This window comes from Sapajus apella, unplaced genomic scaffold (genome assembly GCF_009761245.1).
Source record: "Sapajus apella isolate SASKATOON/1434 unplaced genomic scaffold, GSC_monkey_1.0 scaffold4, whole genome shotgun sequence".
Lineage (NCBI taxonomy): Eukaryota > Metazoa > Chordata > Mammalia > Primates > Cebidae > Sapajus > Sapajus apella.
Genome location: NW_022436944.1, coordinates 26794009 through 26806811, shown reverse-complemented (window position 1 = coordinate 26806811; position 12803 = coordinate 26794009). Strand labels below are relative to the sequence as shown.

General features: G+C 42.5%; 1 protein-coding gene across 1 annotated transcript in view; it reads left to right on the top strand.

Moving 5' to 3' along the window:
- CLSTN2 (calsyntenin 2) overlaps positions 1-12803 on the top strand; it is a 657536-nt gene that overhangs the window by 148678 nt on the left and 496055 nt on the right. The gene's annotated exons all lie outside the window — the stretch shown is intronic.

Sequence of the window (12803 nt, the reverse complement as noted above, 5' to 3'; positions counted from 1 at the left end):
TGGAATTTCTATTTCTAGATCCTTGAGGAATCGCCACACTGTCTTCCACAATGGTTGAATTAATTTACACTCACACCAACAGTGTAAAAGTGTTCCCATTTCTCCACATCCTCTCCAGTATCTGTTGACTCCAGATATTTTAGTGATTGCTATTCTAAATGGTATGAGATGCTATCTCAATGTGGTTTTGATTTGCATTTCTCTAATGATCAGTGAGGATGAGCATTTTTTTTCAAATGTTAGTTGGCTTCATATTTGTCTTCTTTTGAAAAGTGTCTGTTCATATCCTTTGCCCACTTTAGGATGGGTTTGTTTGTTTGTTTTCTTATAAATTCGTTTTAGTTCTTTGTAGATTCTGGATATTAGCCCTTTGTCAGATGGGTAGATTGTGAAATTTTTTTTCCCATTCTGTTGGTTGCCAGTTCACTCTAATGATTATTTCTTTTGCTGTACAGAAGCTCTGAAGTTTAATTGAATCCCATTTGTCTATTTTAGCTTTGATTGCCATTGCTTTTGGTGTTTTAGTCATGACATCCTTGCCTATGCCTATGGTCCTGGATGGTTTTGCCTAGGTTTTATTCTAGGGTTTTTATGCTGTTAGGTCTTATGTTTAAATCTTTAAATCCATCTGGAGTTAATTTTAGTGTAAGGTGTCAGGAAGGGGTCCAGTTTCTTCTTTCTACACATTGCTTAGCCAATTTGCCCAACACCCATTTATTAAACAGGGGATCCTTTCCCCGTTGCTTGTTTTTGTCATGTTTGTCAAAGATTAGATGGTTGTAGATGTGCAGTCTTGATTCTGAGGCCTCTGTTCTGTTCCATTGGTCTATGTCTGTGTTTGAGTACCAGTACCATATTGTTTTGATTACTGTTGCCTTGTAGTATAGTTTGAAGTCCCACAGCATGATGCCTTCAGCTTTGTTGTTTTTGCTTAGGATTGTCTTGGCTATGCAGGCTCTCTTTTGGTTCCATATGAAGTTTAAAGTGTTTTTTTCCGCTTCTATGAAGAAGGCTATTGGTAATTTGATGGAGATAGTGTTGAATCTATAAATTACTTTGGGCAATATGGCCATTTTCATGATAATGATTCTTCCTAACCATGAGCATGGAATGTTTTTCCATCTGTTTGTGTCCTCTCTTACTTCCTTGAGCAGTGGTTTGTAGTTCTCCTTGAGGAGGTCCTTTGTACTCCTAAATATTTTTGTCTCCTTCTAGCAATTGTAAGTGGGAGTTTCCTCCTGATTTGGCTCTCTGTCTGTTATTGGTGTATAGGAATACTTGTGATTTCTGCACATTGATTTTTGTATCCTGAGACTTTGCTGGAGTTGCTTATCAGTTTCAGGAGATTTTGGGCTGAGAGGATGGGGTCTTCTAAATATACAAGCCTGTCGTCTGCAAATAGAGACAATTTGACTTCCTCCTTTCCAAATGGAATGCTCTTCTTATTTCTTTTTCTTGCCTAATTGTTCTGGCTAGAACTTCCAATAGTATATTGAATAGGAGTGGTGAGAGAGGGCATCCTTGTCTATTGCCAGATTTCAGAGGGAACACTTTCAGTTTTTCCTCGTTCAGTATGATATTGGCAGTGGGTTTGTTGTAAATAGCTTTCATTATTTTGTGATATGTTCCATTGACACCTAGTTTATTGAGGGTTTTTAGCATAAAGCACTGTTGAATTTTGTCGAAGGCCTTCTCTGCATTTATTGAGATAATCATGTGGTTTTTGTCTTTGGTTCTGTTTATGTGGTGAATTATGTTTATAGGCTTGCATATGTTGAACCATCCTTGCATCCCCAGGATGAAGCCTATTTGACCATGATGGATAAGCTTTTTGATGTGCTGTTGCAGTCAGTTTGTCAGTATTTTATTGAAGATTTTGGCATCCATGTTCATTATGTATATTGGCCTGAAGTATTTTTTTGGTTGAGTCTCTGCTGGATTTTGGTATCAGGTTGATGTTGGTCTCGTAAAATGAGTTGGGGGAGGATTCCCTCTTTTTGTATTGTTTGGAATAGGTTCAGAAGGAATAGTACCAACTCCTCTTTGTATGTCTGGAAGAATTCGGCTGTGAACCCATCTGGACCTGGACCTTTTTTGGTTGGTAGGCTATTAATTGCTGCCTCAAATTCAGCCCTTGTTATAGGTCTATTCAGGATTTCAACCTCATCACAGCAAAACTACACAGTTCTGCAGGTAGCATGGCTCATGGACATCTGTGGGCAGGACACTGCCAAGAAAATACAAATGAGTGAGGATATTAGCATCCATGGATCTTTAGGTCAGCATTTTAAAAAATTTTTTCTTTTTTAAAAACCGTAAACTTTGATCTTCTGCCTCCATTCAGTAAGCATCAAAAGTTGGACTCTCAATACTTCCATTTTTGATGTAATACATAAACTGAAGATCAGTAGGAGATATTCTTTGTTGCCTTTAAAAGGCTTTTACCAAAGAAAAGTAATAGATTGTCTTAATCTGGGAATGTAGACTTTTCATGTATATAACCCCAGAGGAATAGGAGTTAACATCCTGATGAATCAGCATGTTGGTGTTCTCCTTTCCTTTCTTGTTTCAAATGGGATGCATGTGCATCTCCCATATGCCCTCCTGAGAGGCACCACCACATACTTGCAGCATCACTACCCTGTACTGGTGGCCAAAGGCAGAGAGGTACAGACATGGGTCCAGGATTCAGGATGTGATCATATTAAATAAGCATAGCCTCCTCCTATAGTCCAAGTAAGTGAATAAAGTACTGGGCAGGGAATGGAAACATGAGGTCCTTGTTCAGCAAAGAACTTAACCATCATCTGTGTGGTTTCACTAAGGTTTGGAATAAGAGTGTATATAGATATGTGTGCATTCAAATGTGTGATAGTTGGCTGACAAAGTCTAATTTCCTTCGGCAGTCTGCTGAATTCGACCAGAAAGCAAGTCTACAGACAACTGCAACAGAATGTGCTGCTGTTTTACAGTTATTTTACCAAATTGCCCGGTTCAAGGACACAATATCTGAGGGTTCTATAATATACTTCATGGTGCAAGACACACTAATACAAGATACAACTTATTGCTGAACTTGAGCAAATTTTGAAATCACAAATTCTAAGGGCTTCAGGGAAGCCTAAAGACATTCCTCCCAACAGATACTTGAATCTCCTTTCCAGCATCTGCAACAAACATTTTCTACTCCTGCTTACCTACTTCCTAACAACAGAGAATTACACTGTCCTCCTGAGGAAGTCGACTTGCTTTTTGAATTGGGACTCAACCAACCTGTGTCTGCGTGTGTGTGAACTGAATGTGGGTGCATACACATAAGCATGTATGTGGGTATAAATGGGGTGTACACACAGCATGCGCAATCCATGAGTTTGTATATAGTGTGTGTGTGGCTGAATTTTCCACCGTTTACCTCTCCAGCTTTTTCAAGGAGAAATAAAACTTTTCTAGGATTGTCAGATATTTTCGATTCTTGCAGCCTCTCTCCACCAGTATAGTTAATTGAGGGTTGATTTTGTTTGCAGATGTTATGCATTATTCATCCAGGGTCTCTGTGGACACCTCATTTCCTGCCTTAGAAAAGAAATCAACAAACAGATGGGTGTCATTGCTGTTGCATTGCTGCACTAAAAGAAAGGTGGTGGGTAAGAGAACATGTTCCCCTGTTTGCGCAAGGAGCTTTCCTTGCCAGCAACAAGAGAGCCTCATTTTCATGCAGTGACACTCTTTTTGACCAGCCTAGATCCACTTGCTTTCCTTATTACATATATGTAGGCAAGGCTGTGGGATAAGCTGATATTTAACCACGCTAGTGACATTGCTCCATATCTTCTGCTCACAGTCTTACCCTCCTGGGACCAACCTCACCTAGAAGCAGGGGGGTGCCAGTTGGGTTGTGGACACCTTTTCACCTTTAATGAGAATCAGATCCTCTTGGGGCAATTTACTATGGCTAGAGAGCTGACACTAAGGCTGGGTGCTAGAGTCCATCTGGTGACAACTAGATGTCATTTTTTATACATCTGCTCTGAACATCCTGGCCTATTCTTCTTGTGTCCCCCTCTCTTCATTGCTGGCCCCAGGGTCTCCCACAAGCCTAAGTAGAGATAGGTGCAATAAAACAATGTCTAGAGGGAAAACTTGGCCTCTGCAGACTCCTGTGGATATAGAGCCTCAGAGGATGTTTTGAACTATGATCTCAAAACGATGGTGTGACATAGATATGTATTTACCAGATCCTATGCTTTAGGTCTTCATACAAGTCCTTGATCAACTAGGTTGCAGAGAACCATCTAAAACACAGATCACTTGGAACAACTCCTGGAGACTCCCTTCAGATGCACATTGACCTGTTGGTGAGAAGTATAATGTTTTTAGGTACATATGTTCAGCCAACTATTAATCTCTCATGTCTCTTTTCCACCAAATCCATAATAATGTAATAACAGACTTTCCTGCCCACCTTATGAATATTGGGACATATTATGCCAATGGCAGGAATGACAAATAGATTTCCTTTGGTGTGACAATGCTAACAGATTAGGTAGGTGTAGTCCCTCTTACATTTTGAGAAAAATGTTGAACCTGTATCTTATTCATAATCCCAATGACAATGAATGCTGGGGTTGATTAGCCATGTCTACTATTGGAATGGGCTAGCAGAGCTGTGGTGTACGTGCTATAGTGCATGGAACAGGTTCTGGAGCTGGACTTCATCAGTTTAAATCCGAGCCCTAATATTTCCTATAAGTGTGGATATTAGAGAAATTAAACTCTCTGTGCCTCAGTATCTTCATATGTCAATTGAGGATATTGATAGTACTTACCTCTAGGACTTTCGTATGGATTGAATCATCTAATATGTGCAGGGGGCTTGTAATGGTGCCTGGCACAAAAGTGCAACATAAGTATTTGCTGCTGTTGTAATTACTAATACAGACCCTTGACCTTCAATCCAGCAAAGGAGTTAAAGTTCACCTGGTTTGTTTGTAACGTATACATCATTTTGGGTCCCTGGGCTTACTACTTTCTTTTCTAAGTGCTCATAAGCCACCTCTTTAAGATATTTTCTACAGTTTCCCTGGATATCACTGTGCATCGCAGACATGTATTTTGGATCCATTACTCTCTCAATCCTCAAAAATTAGGACTTTTTTCATTGCCTGATCTTCAGGCATTGCTGTAATTCTGTTTCACAGCTGTCTTTGACAGATCCTGGTGACATATTTAGTCATTGTGTATCACATACGGTTCTAAGAGCTTCTCATTTTTTTCATTATTCCTTACAACCACCTTGTTAGATTGCCACTATAATGGCACCCATTTTGCCAATAAGAACTCTCACATTTAGATAACTTAAATATCTTACCTGAGATTTCTCAGCTGGCACCTGGTACAGCCTGAATTTGGATTCAGGTCACTACTTACCTGAACGGTGGTGTGAAAACCTTTTGTTTGGTGGAGAAGACTTTTGTGATGGAGGGAAGAGGGTCATAGCTGGTATCTGAGACAAGATTTGGGAGCTTGGGTGAAGTGCAGTCTCAGAAACTGGTGTCTTGAGACCAATCAGGTGGTAGTTGTGATGTGCCCCTTTTACCTTTGTTGAATGTAAGGAAGGAGGGAAAAAGCAAATCCTGATATTGAACTGTTTCCCTTAATTCAAGGGACAGTTGATGGAGATTAGGACAGAGTCCAGGGAGAGAGATAGGTCAAGGATCAGGCAAATGAGCTGATTAAAGGTTAAACATACAAATTGTGATGATTCTTCTTCTTGAATTTATGTTTTAAGATCCAAGGTAAATTTGTAATACCCCTTCCTTGTTATTAATAGCTATTTCTCAGTGTTCTGCATTAGAAGGGTTCAGCTTCTACCTCCTAGCATATTTCTCTTGTTAGTGGTTCATTCTTCTATTCATCTGCCCACCAATCCATCCCTTCATTGATTTCATCATCCCTGAGCTAGATTGTTGTGCTGTGGATAACGGAATAAAAAAGATAGACTGCTGTTTTTGAAGGTTGTGCTTTCAGAGTCAAATAGGGAAAACAAAAAATAAACATACTCAAACAGATTGTGGCTGATACAAAGAAAATATTTAGGTTCTATGGGGCTCCCAAAAGGGATACATAACCCAACCTGAGAGAGGAGAAGAAATATCGCTGAGAGCTTCTCAGAGGAGGTGAATTTTGAGTTAAGTGGATAAGCTGTTTGTAGCATGGAAAGAAATTGAGGTGAGGAGTTTGGGGCAGAGAGAGATGGTAGTGCCTGAAACACTGGGGACACTTCAAAATGTTGGCATAGTTAGAACGTAAATTGCACAGGTGGCAGTGGCATGGGAGTTTGTCCCAATGCATCTCATAGTCCAGATTAAGGAGTCCGGATTTTAAGGAGGTTGGAGCCACTGATCTCTATGGGCTTGACAGGAGGCTGAAGAGTTTGGTATCTCATCAGCCCTTCGTTGTGCCATGACATCTCTAACACTTTGGATTCTTTTGTGGCACATTATTCTCCTAAGAAAACAAGATGCAGACATCACTTGGTTAAAATAAGATTTAGAAAACTTTTATCACAGAAGAGATGGTACTATCGTAAAAGTCGCTGTCCCACAGGCAACTTTTTATATTAACAGTAGAAGCTTTACCAGATGTCCATTATCTGAGAATAGGATTTGCTCTGATAACGGCCAGACAATGAGTTCCAGACACAGATTGTAATCCAGGGTCTCCCTCATTCTTGTGCAGAGCACATAAATCGAGGTTGACATTTATGTGACACCTGGACCCACCATAACTTGTTGAAGGAGGAATTTCTCTGAAAGTCTTGTATTTTTAATCTAGAATCCAGCTGAGCCACAATTTTCCATCCCTACCCCATTTCACATTTATGGCCACCAAGTCTGCACTGACGTTTAAGGTTATTTGAGCTGGCCTTCACAGAGTTTTAACTGCAGAAAACCAAAGGAAGCCATCTCTCTGTGGCAGCTGTCAGCACCACCTCTGCCCCCTCCTATGACTTTCCTCACCGAAAGTCCTTCCACCCCCATGTCACTGAGGTTCCTGGGAGACCATCAATACTGAACTGATTTGACCTGCACAGTGGGTATGGTGATATCATGCCTCTTCCCTGGGCTTCTCCCTGGACCCTGAAAGGGAGGCCTTCACAGCTTGCCGTGGGATATCTGAGGCAAAACCTTCAAACAGAATATTATAGTATTTGTCACATTCTCATATTTCCTTTCTTTAAAAATTTAGTTGAATAAACTATTTCACTGACAAAGGAAATAAATGTTTTACACTTGCTAAAACTTTATACTTTGTTTCAAGTTACTTAAGGGGAAAAATACATATATATTAAAATTTAAAATGAATCAACTGAGACAAAACAAAAGCACAAATATTAAAATATAACTTAAAAAGTAAATATGCAAAACACATTGAGTTTTTTGGTCCCTGTCCCTGCTTCCTGAATACCTGCCAGCTTAGAGACAGCTCATGTAGCTGGAACTCAAACAAGCTGACTGAGCCCTGGTCTAGGGCTCACTCCTTTTACCTCATGTCTCAATTGTTCACATCTCTTGGGATTCTGATTTGGGCCTTATTTGTCTCTGTATGGCCTTGTGTGCCCTTCAAAATCAAGCTTAATTCTTCTAGTCTCCTGGAGTTAATCTCTGGCTTCCCTTCTTGGCCAAGTTTCAAATTCATCCTTCAATATGTGGCTTCTGAGTGCCCTGGTTGAGCACCTGAGATGGCTCCCTCAGTGTAGCCTTCAAGTCGGTGCCCCAACTCAGCTTCCCCAGCAGGGGACTGGTCCCAGGGAAGCCCTGTTGTTCTGCCCAGTGGAGAAAGGGACCTATTAGTTCAGCAGGCTCTAAACTCCTGAAACTCTAAAGCAGCAAAGCCCTGCATTTTTGAGTGTCCTCTAGTTTGATGTTCTTCCTTTCCAGCTTTTTTCTTTTTCTTTCTTTCTTTGAGATTGGGTCTCACTCCCATTGTCCAGGCTAGAGTTTAGTGGTACAATCTTGGGTCACTGCAGCCTTGACTTTCCAGTCTTAGGTTCTTAAGCGATCCTCCCACCTCAGCTCCCAAGTAGCTGGGACTACAGTCATGTGCCACCATAGCTGGCAATTTTTTGTATTTTCATAGGGACGGGGTTTTGCCATGTTGCCCAAGTTGGTCTCAAACTCCTGGACTCCAGTGATCTGTGTATGAGTTAAAGAGGAAAGAAATGCAAAACATGGATTAACAGTTAAAGACAGGTTATTTTAGAGAAAAAACCTTGAGGGGGATTCTATTTTCTGGCCAATTTCAGTTAGAAGTGCTTTTTTTCTTCTTTTATTTTTTTTTAACAGACTAAGAGTATATATTGGTTTTAGGGTGAGGGGCCTTGTTATAAGCTTGGAATGTTTCTGTGTTGGGGAGAAGTTTATGGTGGGTTGGAATGTCTCTGGGCAGAGGGTAGGTCATCTTGGGGCTGACATCTTTCCAGCAGGAGGGGGGTTATCTTGGGGCTGGCATCTTCCTGGCTGGAGGGGGGTTATCCTGGGGCCAGCATATCTCTGGTCAGGGAGAGGTTCGGACTGTTTCTGGTTGGAGATATTTGTGGTTTATGGTCATGCTGACCTTAGCCATTAGGCTAATGCCCTTTGGATTTAGGCGGTTTTTGATTAAAGTAAGTTTTAAAATGACAGCACTTGTCCAAGATGGCGATACACCTGCTCTGTCAATCTTTTCACCTTGACCTCCAAAAGCACTGGGATTACAATCATAAGCCACCATGCCTGACCCTTTTTCAGCCCTTTTATATTGATCAATCTGCTCCATCCAAGATCAATGAGGAGAAAAAAGGCACTATCAATAATGGATGGCCAAATGCAGGTCAGTTGCATACTGATGCCGAGTGTATGTCAGGTGATGCGGGCAGAAGCAAGATGAAGCATGACGCCTTATTCTGGGAGCTTATGTCCTGTTGGAGACACAACACCAACACAGAAAATGAGGAATAGTGAATCTCATGGGAAGACTGGGCTACACCAGCCAGCAAAGTCTTCTTGGAGGAGGTGAGGCTGAATGTGATCCTTGAAGGGTAGGGCAAATTTAGGGTGAACTTCTGAAGTGGGGAATCAAGACTCAGAAGCAGGCTGGACATAATAAGGGCAAGACAGACAGTAAAGGAGGTGTACCAGGGCAGGAAAGGATGCTGGTCAAGGTCAACACAGCCTTGTGGTAGGCAGTTAGTAGCTTTCAAATGCCAGATTTGGAACAGGAATCTGAATGTAAGAGCAGGAGCATTGCATGTATGTGGGCTGGGGATGGGTACAGGAGTTCTGAGGAACTCTGGGCTGCTCCTACGTAGAGTGCTGGAGTGGCAAGTCTGACTCTGTCACCAATTGTGTCCCTGGGTAGATTGTTAGTTTCCTAGGGCCAGTCACCATTTCTTGATTTTAAACGTGGGATCATGACCCCAACCTCCTGGAGCTGTTGTGAGGATTGTCGTGTACAAACATGGAGCATGGTGCCTGATGGATAATCAGTGTTTGATAAACACAAGGTGCCCAACAGGATGAGGTAGACCACACAGAGCAGCTGTGGGAAGGGAGACATGACTTTGCTTGAAGAGCAGACCCTTTGTAGCATGTCCTGAACAGACTCTTGAGCTTCACAAAGCAGTGCAGAATCCAGACACACAGGCAGCCCCCATTCTGGACACCCATTCCTCGGCTGTACCCATCAGACTGCTGCTTTCAGGGAGCTGCACCAGTGAGTAGCTGCCTTCCTTGGGGGAAGGAATTCCTAGAAAACACCAGAGCCTGCCTGGGCGGTGTGTGACAGTCACAGAAGCCCAGAACATTTCATTACCTAAATCTGTGTACAGTTTGAAGACATTTAAAAAATGTTTATGCTGACTTGCTGCACTTCTCTATGAAATCATTTTTCAAAATTACTCAGGAAATGAAAACATTTCCTCATGTTTTGACGTTGAAATGCAGAAGGCATGGTCCATCCATGACTTCACTCTGGGCCTTCTGTGGTTCCTCAAGGCCAAACACAAAGCTTCAGAAACAAACATGAAAAGAACAATATCCTATTAGGGATTCTGTTGATGATGTACTTAAAAGTTATATTGTGTTTTAAAGTTCCATTATGAATGGGAATCATAGCCTCTGTGTTCACATTTACTGCCTAGCCATACAACAACGCAATTTCCATTTGCTTTGTCTAATTTTCCCCATTCATTGTGGTATTCCTAGTCCCCAGTCAATGCCCAGCACATAATAGGTACTCAGTAAATGTTTGTTGAATAAGCAACGATGCTCTAATTCAAGTCTGACTGCCTCAGCCATCCAGGAAGCTTTACAGAGAGCAGGTCCTGGGGTTCCCTGCCAGCCTGTTGGATCAGCCCCACCCTCCAAGTCTGTCTGCAAAGGCTGCTGTGAGAATGCTTCAGCATCTGGATCCTTGAAGAGCCATTGAGTCTCCTGAGAGTGCAGTGTATGTCCCTGAAACCTCTTGGCCCTATTTGCAAGTGTTTAGATATCGGGATGTATTCAATACACTGAAGAATCCTCCCACAGTTGTCACTTGGGAACATACTTTTGAACATACTGGATAATTCTGCCAGGAAAAATGTGAGCCTTTTGATAAAAGTGTAAGGACGACGCACATGGCCCTGTTTTGTTCTGAGTCCTAGACGGAGAACTGAACGTTTCATGGCAAGAAGCTGGTGTTCACTTAAATGGAGGCTTAGAGAGGGGTGTGTTTATTTTACTCATGGGCAATTAAGCGTGAGAGGCTTAGGGTCTTGCTAAGGTTGCAGAGCTGGGAGGCGGAGTGGGTGCCCCACTGAAGAGGGTCTTTCTCCCAGGACTGCTCTCAGGCAATGCGGGGTGTGCCGGGCTGGTGCCTGAGCCTTGGGAAACCATTAGGTGAAGTCGCTTTGCAGAGAGCAGTAGGCTGGAAGTCAGAAGACCTCTGCTGATCCCTGGTCTCAAACCTGAGTCCTAGGGACTCAAGCAACGTAATTGCAACATGAGGGAGTTGCACTAATAATGAAAACTCATCCAGTGCTCACCACCTTGAGAAGGGACTCAGCAATCCTCCAATAAGCTCCTCCACTACTGCTCTCCATAGTGCATTTCAGCCTCCAGGGAGGGTGACTTGGTGCTGCCTGGCTCATCCCAGCTCGAGGGTTCTCCTCGTTGAACAAGCCGGCCAGGTGGCCAAGAACAAGGATGAGGGTGAGCAGATGGCAGGTGCAGGTGAGCTTTTCTGGAGTCACTAGATTCATCTTTTCCCCAGAGTGTGGGCATACCTTCTGGGTTCAGGTGAGGATTTAAGCCCTTTGTTATGGATGGTATTTAAATGGCAGCTACAGAGCTGGAGGGAGAGAAAGAAGAGGGTGGGAGGGGGAGAGAGGCTTTAGGCCCATTTTGTTACTGACCCCCTCAGCTGCAGCACAGCTGCCCAGGCTTCCTTGGGTGGGGTGGGAACAGGGGTGTTGTCTCTTGTGGTTGTTCCCTGAACCATTATTTCACAGATAGTAATTAAGGCCTTTAAAAATGTATTTAAAGTCCAGTAAAGGATAATTGAAGTAATAAACAATGGCAACAGGTCATGGAGCCAGGAGGTGGCCCAGCAATGATCTGTACCCACCATGGCCTGAAGGTGTCCTCACTGCTTTCTTGCTTCACCCTACCCTCCAGGTCAGCCTCCTCTTCCTTCAGCCTCTCTTCCCTTCTTACTCGTACCCTGGCTCCTCCTCCCCCCCTTCCCACTCACCTTCTGTATTGGAGTTTAGGAGTTTAGGTCCCCTCTGATTTCCTCTGCACATTTTATATTCTTTGCTGAATCTCACTGTCCCCCGATGCTACTGACTGAGGGCCAGCAGAGGGTGGGGCGGGCTCTGCCTCAGCATTCACTTCTTTTCACTGTGGCAGGGTTGGGGACTTAAATCTTGTAATTTTAAGATGGGGTGGGGGAAAAACCATGGTGAATCTTCTACTCTAACTCTCCCCTAGAGAAGTATTTTTCAATGAGCAGTGTGTAGAATTATTTTGAATGGCACAAGGTGAACATAGCTATTTATAGCTGTTTATTTAACTGTATGTTAAAACATGTGCAATTAGTACGTCACACCAATTATTTCACAGTAATAAGTAGTAATAGCTTAAGACAAGGATACGTTATTAAAATGAGTTTATTCAAAGTCTAGTAAAAAGAACAAGGAGTAAACACAAGTACAAGTAGAGTCCAGATACGGCAAGAACCCTCGGAGTAATATGGGGATGACTAACATGTTGGAACTCTGCCCGCAGGAGTCTGAAATAGAAGAGCTCATGCCTGAGAGAATGCAGCTCCTTCTGAAAGCAGCTACGTGTTCCACATGAGAAATTCAAATTCTTCTCATTAACACAATGTGGACTCCTTTTTCTATCACTAATATCCTTTTGATTTTAACAGAGACATCAACTCTCAGCCCCAATGCCAACGTAAAACAGAAACACATCCTACACATATTTGACAGTCAGACCTTCCCTGCTAAAAACATGTTTTTTTCTAATCCAGTGGGGTGGAGTATGGGGTAATTGTCTTTATCTAAGGTCAAAGACTCAGGAAGGGGCAGAGGCAAGCATCAGACCTGAGACTGTCTGACTTCAGAGGCCATGCCCTTTCTCCTATTTTGTTAGAGGAGCTGTAAAGTCTTTTCAAATTCTATGACTAGAATTAAGGGTATTTTAATTTCTCTCCATGCCCTTTGAAAAATAAAATTGACCTTATATTTTCCTGGGGCTGGCTGATTCCTTCAACTC